The sequence below is a fragment of the Chiloscyllium plagiosum genome, unplaced genomic scaffold, assembly GCF_037043375.1.
Source record: "Chiloscyllium plagiosum isolate Xiang-an unplaced genomic scaffold, Cpla_swu_hap1 HiC_scaffold_50, whole genome shotgun sequence".
Classification (NCBI taxonomy): Eukaryota; Metazoa; Chordata; class Chondrichthyes; order Orectolobiformes; family Hemiscylliidae; genus Chiloscyllium; species Chiloscyllium plagiosum.
Window position 1 is genome coordinate 38,693,688 of NW_028270188.1, and position 8,731 is coordinate 38,702,418.

Consider the following 8,731-nt stretch of genomic DNA (forward strand, 5'->3'; position numbering starts at 1 on the left):
TGCATCACACAATCGCGCATACACTTCCACACACACCCGTCACAGAATTATACCCCTTTAAAGTCAGACTCACACATATACACACACCCTCTCAGAGACAGTCACAACGCCCCCGACACACCTTCCCCCCCCCCCCCACCCCCAAACTCACACTCGCATGCACACACACATATAAGTTTTTGGGGTGTATTTGCACTTGTAGAATTACATTTTACTTTGCTCAAACACTGAATGAATTCGTGTCAGATTTTATAAATCCGTTTTTTAGATAAGAATGAGTGTGACCATTGTGGCACAGACAGAAGTCACAGGGAGCTAATACCTTTAATACTATATCTGACCGACATGACACCAACTGAAAATTACACTTAGGAATGTAAATTTAAAACAATGTTTTGCAATCTGAAAGAACTGAACCCAACATGGTCGTTCTAAAAGTTAAGATACTTAACAAACCATCCAGGTTTTTTTCATTATATAATTTCAGTTACATCACACTGTAAATTTCTGTTGTAAATTTTGCGCCTTACAATCACCTGATGAAGGAGCAGTGCTCCAAAAGCTAATGCTTTCAAATAAACCTGTTGAACTATAATCTGTGTAATTTTTAACTTTCTACAAACCAGTCCAACACCGGAATCTCCAACTCATGAAAGTCAACAAGAACAATGAGTTTTTTCATTCAAATTCTTCTTGAACCTTCTGGTAACGTTGCGAACGAAACTCTATGCTTTGTCATCCAGGTTAACTCTATCGCTCTTGATACAATATTAATGTTGAAAAATGAAACTCCATCTCTCTAAATTGAAAGCACAAAATGTTTTCCTTATACCTTAGCTCCAGTGTAATCGCTGTCCAATGGATGTTGGCACCAATCTCATTGCACTCCATCAATTTGTTGTGGGTTACGTTGTGATGTTGACAAGATAGTTCGCTTGGCGTACCTGCAATAATTCTTCGGAAAAAAAATGTTGTAACGTTTGAGTATACGTACTTCTGTTCGAGCATACAGCGTAAGATTCCAGTTGCCACAGTAATATCAACGATTTTTGACGTCGTTCCTCAGGGTCGAGGATGGTTTGCTTCCACTCCAAGTAGGTTCTGTGGGAAATGAGTAATCCATTCTTGCAGCCATTGAATCGTGATCGGGCCGTTGGTGTTTGAGGATATATTTGGTTGAAATGATCTGGATTCTGTTCACAGTTTTCATGATTTTCCATTACATTGTCATTTCAAAAGTCTGTCCATTTTACCAGTGAGTAGCTTTTATTCATAAGCCTGTTATTGTCATTTATATTGTGCATTAACACTTCTTGTATTGCATGTTTATTTCAGTTCCTCACTATGTTCAGAATCCTGTGCATAGCATAAATCAAAATAACAGTGCCGCCAGCAATGAACATTCAACATCTTTGGCAACACTTCCAAGTGTAACGCCAAAAATACTTAACTTTGTAATTAAATGCTTGAACGATTGGGGCAAAATCTGCAGTATCGGTACCAACGTCTTATGCACACCCAATCACTACCACCAGTCGCACGATGTACCAGATCCGTTCGAGATATCGCGTAGATGTCGGAGATCAAAATTAGGAAGATCCTGTTTCAAATCTATTTGTGGTTGGTGAAGTAGGGCCTGGGGTACATTGTACACTTATAGTCGCTGTTTTCACGAAAGGATATCCTAATTTTGAAATCGCTTAGGTATGCATTCACTTGGATAGTTCATATTTTGAAAGTGATCTCTTTTTAATAACATCTAACAGTTTGTGCTTATTTACCTCAGTTTACTGAAATCAGGGTCAGCTGATTGAAACATACAATGTTCTGAGGAGCTATGATGGGAGAGATGTTGAGAAGATGTTTCGACGAGTAAGGGTGTTTGAATCAGAGAAACATGGTGACAGAGCCAATGAATATTCAAAGAAAACCAGAAAAACAAGAAATTTCTATTCCAGAGTCTGGCCAATGTTTGGTGCTTCTGTGACCACGTTGCAAGCAGGATGTGGAGACTTTGTAGAGTGTACATAAGAGTTTTTAGGGCGATGCTGGTTAGATTGGAAGGTATGAAAAAATAGGAGAGGCTCGAAATCTTCGATTTGTTTTCTCTGCAGCAGCCGACATTCAGGGGAGATTTGGTCGAAGTCTGAAAGCTTATGGTCTGTGCATGAAGCGTTGACAGTCAGGGAGGTTTTTTTAATAGAAATTCAAATATATAATATTAAGGTGAATGCACGTATGATGGGCGGAGGAATGTTGAAAGCAGAGGGCATTGGAAAATTTTACGCAGAGAGCCTTCGGACTCAGGATCAGACTACTAGGGTAATGTTGCATGCAGATACGTTAGGTGCGTTGCAGGCACATTTACACGACCTCATGAAATTCAGAAATTGAGGGATATATAGCAATGCAGACAGAAGGAAATATTTTAATTTCGGACTGTTTTCGGCATAATGTCGTGGACAGAAGAGCACGTTACTGTGTTGTATTTTTGTAGTTTCTATGCTGTCAAGGAATTGATTTCCCATTGATAATATTGTAAGAGCTCGGGAATGGATTCCCAAAGTGCTGGTGAGCTGACGGCTATGTTGAGCTTCCACAAGACAGGAGTGAAGAATTGAGGCAAATCAACTATAATGCAAGAAAGAAACATAAATCCCTTAGAGGCTTTCCACTCTTCAAATTTTTCATGCCTCCTTCTCAATGTTATATTTGCACTTGCTCCCCATTTTCCTTGAATTCATTAAAATCCTTGACGATTTTTGGAATATATTCAGTGAATTTACCTCCTCAGTCTTCTTTGATAGAATATTCTATATTATCATTGAGTTCCTTCTATCTCATTCATAAACAGAACATAGAACATAGGTACGTACAGTACAAAACAGATCCGTCGGCCTACGATGTTTTTCCGAGGATTATTCCTAACCAAAAATATAGTAACATGACCTACGCACTCCTCAATTCACTGATGTGCATATGCATGTCCAGCAGTCGCTTAAATGTCTCCAATGACTCTGCTTCCACTACCACCACTGGCAATCCATTCCAAGCATTCACAACTCACTGCTGAAAGATCTTAACTCTGACGTCTCCTCCATAGCTTCTTGCTAATATCTTAAAACGATGACACCTCGTGCCAGTCAATCCTGCCCTGGGAAAAGGTCTCTGGTTATTGACTCTATGCAAACCTCTCATTATCTTGGATACCTCGATCAGTTCTCTCTTCCTCCTGCTCTCAAGAGAGAAAATTCGAGATTAGTCAACCTCTCTTCATAAGATAAGCCGCCGCCCCCCCCCCCCCCCCCCCCCCGACCTCCGTATAATTCCTATAATAGGGCGGCCAGGTTTGGTCTCGTAGAACTGAAGCAAAATAACGCGGCTTTTGAACTCGGTCTCCCTGTCACATAAAGCCAAAGCAGCAAAGGCTTTCTTAACAACCCACTTGGGTGGTAACTGTGAGCGATCTGTACATAGAACATAGAACATAGAAAGGTACAGCACAGAACAGGCCCTTTGGCCCACGATGTTGTGCCGAGGTTTCATCCGAATGTAAAATATAGTAAACGAACCTATGCACCCTTCAACTCACGGCTATCCAAGTGCATGTCTCACAGTCGCTCAAATCTCCCAAAGACTCTGTTTCCACCACCACAGCTGGCAACGCATTCCATGAATTCAAACTCTTTCCGTAAAGAACAAACCTCTGACGTCTCCTTTATACCTTCCACATAATATCTTCAAACTATGAGTCCTCGTACCAGTCAATCCTGCTATTCCACTCATTATTTTATACACCTCGATCAGGGCTCCTCTCTTCCTCCTTCTCTCCAGAGAGAAAAGTCCGAGCTTATTCCACCTTCCTTCATAAGGCAAGCCCTCCAGTTCAGGTAGCATCTGGGTAAACCTTTTTTCACCTTATCCAAAGCCTCTGTATCTTTCTTCTAGTAGGGCGACCAGAATTGAACACAATATACCAAGTGTTGTCACATCAGAGACTTGTAGAACTGCAGCAAAACCTCACGGTTCTGAAACTCGATCCCCCGTTAATGAAAGCCAAAGCACCATATGCTTTTATAACAACTCTATCCGCTTGGGAGGCAACTTTGAAGGATCTATGTACTTGCAAACCGAAGTCCTTCTGTTCCTCCACACTGCCAAGACTCATGTCTTTAACTCTATATTCAGCATTCGAGTTCGACCTTACAAAATACTTCACCTCGTAAGCATCCAGGTTGAACTCCATCTACCATTTCTCAGCCCAGGTCTGCATCCTGTCTATGTCGTGCTGCAGCCTGCAGGAGCCCTCGATACTATTGCCGACAACTCCAACCTTTGTGTCATCTGCAAACTTACTAACCTACCCATCAACCTCCTCATCCAAGTTATTTATAAAAACGACAAACAGCAGAGGCCCATGAACAGAGGCCTGCGGGACCCCACTCAACACTGACCTCCAGGCAGAATACTTTCCATTCAAAACCCCTCTCCGCCTTCTGTCAGCCAGACAATTCTGAATCTAGATAGCCAAATCTCCCTGTATCCCATACTTCCTGACTTTATGAATGAGCCTACCATGGGGAAACTTATCAAATGCCTTGCTGAAGTCCATATACGCCACATCCACTGCTCTACCATCGTTGACCTGTCCTGACACCTCCTCTAAGAACTCAATACGATTGAGGCATGTTCTTCCCCTCACAAAGCCATGCTCACTGCCTTTAATCACCCTATGCTTTTCCAAATAGACACAAATCCTATCCCTCAGAATTCTTTCCAAGCTTGAACACCAAGATTCCGCTGTTCCTCCACACTTCCAAGAATCATGTCTTTAATCCTATATTCATCATTCAAGGTCGACCTCCCAAAGTGCGTCACTTCGCATTTATCCAGATTGCAATCCATCAGCCATTTCTCAGCCAGGATCTGCATCCTGTCTATGTCGCACTGCAACCTGCAATAGCCCTCGATACTATCATCGGCAAGTACAACCATTGTGTCATCGGCAAATTTACTAACACACCCCTTAACCTGCTCATCCAAGTAATCTATAAAGGTACAAAGAGCAGAAGCCTTGTGGGACACAATTCACGACTGACCACCGAACAGAATGCTTTCTATCTACAGCCACTCTCTGACATCTGTCAGCCAACCAATTCTGAATTTAGACATCCAAGTCTCACTGTTTCCCATACCTCCTGACTTTATGAATAAGCTTAGCATGGAGAACCTTATGAAAAGCCTTGCTGAAGACCACATACAACATATCTACTCCTCGACCTTCATCGACCTGTCTCGCCATCTCCTAAAAGAACTCAGTAAGCATTATGAGACATGACATGTCCCTCACAAGGCCATGCTTTAGTTCACACCACCCTAAGACGGTGCCCATTGCTCTGAATGAGAATATGCTGGGATCGTTGAATGCATCTGCAAAGCATGCAGGGAGAGTTCAGTAAAACTTTCTGCTGTTGGTTGATAAAGTTTGCAGAAGAAGGCGAAAGTTGTGGTAAAGTAAAGCCATTCCGGAATTAACTGGTTATTGTTCTCGGATGATAATCAAGGGAAAGCTCGGATGTCATTCATGGGCATTCTGTTCAGGTGATCGAAACTGCATACTTTCCTCAAATTCAAAGTTATCAAATGAATTTTTAATCGACGAGAAAGCTTGGTCAAGATCCGCTTTTTTGGTTAGAAGACACGTTGCGAATTCCGAAAGCTTTTGATCAATAAACTGCATCTGAAATCCCTGCTAAATTAGTGTTGTTGGTATTAGTTTTACAAACAACAAATTGGCTTTGCGATTCCTGATTCCTGATGAAGGGCATTTGCCCGAAACGTCGACTTTGCCTGTCCTCGGATGCTGCCTGAACTGCTGTGCTCTTCCAGCACCACTAATCCAGAATCTGGTTTCCAGCATCTGCAGTCATTGTTTTTACCTCCTAAATTGGCTTTGCGAGCAGAGTGCTGTCCACTGGATCAGAAAAATGGCCGTTGCCTCGGCTTCAGAGAACGACACCAAATAAATGTGGGAATTTAGACTACAGTAATTGCCCACAACGAATTGGCGCTATACTGCAGTAATTGATGATCTGTCTCGAATTAATGTGAAAATATCCGTCCTTTTTCTTCTGAGTAAAGAACAATCGGACAAGGAGGTATTTGTCTGCACCACGTAGTCTGTGGCGCTGTTAAAAGGGCTTGACCCCATCCAAAAGGCAGGACTGTAAATTTGGAATGGAGACTAGGAACAAAATACCTGGGGTATGATATTCGGATGTCAGTGTTGTTGCTGTGAGACTGCCAGATAAATTAATGCGAGATAGAGGGAATTGGTGACTTTCCATTTATATACTGCCGGACTCCAATAGGAACGACCCCGACGGGGATGCAACATGAAGGGAAACACAACTACGATGCCGCCAGTGGTTCAAACACAGTTGAGAAATCGGTGGAGTTCGAGTGTATAAACATTTCATTTTTTCACTGCCGGATAGGAAGGTAAACGCAAACCCCCGCAAACTGTCATTAAGCGGTACCTGACAGACATACCTTCAATAATTAAATAATTGGAAAACGGGGGATGGGATCAATCCCAAGTTCTGTATCAAAAACGAAGGACAACAGGGAGATAGAACCAAGAAAACTGGGCTTGTTCTAAACAAAAAACAAAGAAAATTTACAGCCCAGGAATAGGCCCTTCGGCTTTCCACCGCTGAGCCAATCCAAATGTACTGTCTAAACCTGTTGCCCAATTCCTAAGCATCTGTATCCCTCTACTCCCCACCTATTCATGCATTTATCCAGACGCATCTTAAATGAATCTACCGTGCCTGCGTCCACCACATCTGCTGGCAACGCGTGCCAAACGCCCACCACCCTTTTTGTGAAGTACTTGGCGCGTGTCTCCCATTCAAACTTTCCAAATTGAAAGTGTGACCGCTCGTTATTGGATACTTCACCTTGGGAAAAAGCTTGTCTCTATCCAACCTGTCTATATCCTTTATGATTTTATAAAACTCAATCAGGTCTCCCCTCAATCTCCTTTTTTCAAATGAAAATTAACCTAAACTACTCTTCATAGCTAGCACCTTCCACACCAGACAACATCCTCGTAAACCTTCTCTGCACCATATCAAAAGCGTCCACATCTTTTTGGTAATGCGGCGACCATATGTATGCACAATATTCTAAATGCGGCCGAACCAATGTCTTGGAGAATATTAACATGCTTTGCCATCTCGTATACTCATTGCTCCGTCCAATGAAGGCAGGAATACTATATGCCTTCTTGACCACTCTATCCACCTGTGCAGCAACCTTCAGTGTACAATGGACCTGTACTCCCAGATCTCTCTGCCCATCAAAGTTTCCCAAGGCTCTACTGTTCATTGTATAATTCGCTGTAGAATTAGTCTTGCCTAATTTCATCGCCTCACATTTGTCTGCATTGAAATCCATCTGCCACTTTTCCACCCAACTCTCCAGTCCAGTTTGGTGCATCAATAGCTGGCCTTATAGGCTAACCCTCAGAATCCACAAAGAGGTCGACATAGAACATGGAACATAGTACAATGCAGCGCATAACAGGCCCTTCGGCCCTCGATGTTGCGCCGACTTGTGAACTTTTCTCAGCTCGTCCGCCTGCACTATCAAAAAATCATCCATGTGCTCAGCTAAGGATTGTTTAAATCTTCCTAATGTGGCTCAGTTGAATACAATATCTGGTAGGTAAAAAAAAAAGGACTGCAGGTGCTGGAAACCAGAGTAGAGATTAGAGGGCTGTTGCCAGAAACGTCGATTTTCCTGCTCCGAGGATGCTGCCTAACCTGCTGTGTTTTTCCAGCATCATTATAATCTAGACTCTGCATTAGCAGATAGGGCATTCCACGCCCATACCACTCTCTGCGTAAAGAACCTGCCTCTGACATCCCTTAATTTGTTGTTATGCCCCTCCCCCCCGTGCACTCTGATGTCATCATCCTGTGAAAAGGACTTTCACTGCCTACCCTATCTTATCCTCTGCTCATTTTTTATGTCTCCATCAAATCCCCTCTTAGCCTTCTCTTGCCAATGAGAACAGGTTCAAGTCTCTCAGCCTTTTCTGATAAGACCTTCCTTCGCGACCAGTCAACATCCTGTTAAAATCTCCTCTGTACATTTTCCAATGTTTCCACATCCTTCCCGGAATATGGGGCCCAGAACTGTACACAATATTCCAAGGATGGCCGCACCAGCGTTTTGTATAGTTGCAGCATTATATATCGGCTCTTGAATTCAATCCCTCTACGAATGAAACCTAACACACCGTATGCCTTCTTATCAGCGCTATCCAGCTGGGAGCAGCTAAAAGGGATCAATGTACATGGACTCCCAGATCCCTCTTTACATTCACAATACCAAGAATCTTTCCACTGACCTAGTACTCTACCTTCTTGTTGTTCTTCCCAAAGTGCATCACCTCACATTTAGCTGCATTAAACTCCATTTGCCACCTCTCAGCCCAATTCTGCAGTTTATCCAAGTCCCCCACAACCTGTAACATTCTTCTACGCTGTCCACTACTCCACAGACTTTAGTGTCATCTGGAAATTTACCAATCCATCCACCTATGCCTGCGTCTAAGTCATTTACAATAATGACAAACAGCAGTCGTGCCAAAACAGATGCTTGTGGCACACCACTGGTAACCGGACTCCAGGCTGAATATTTTCCATCAACCACCACTCGC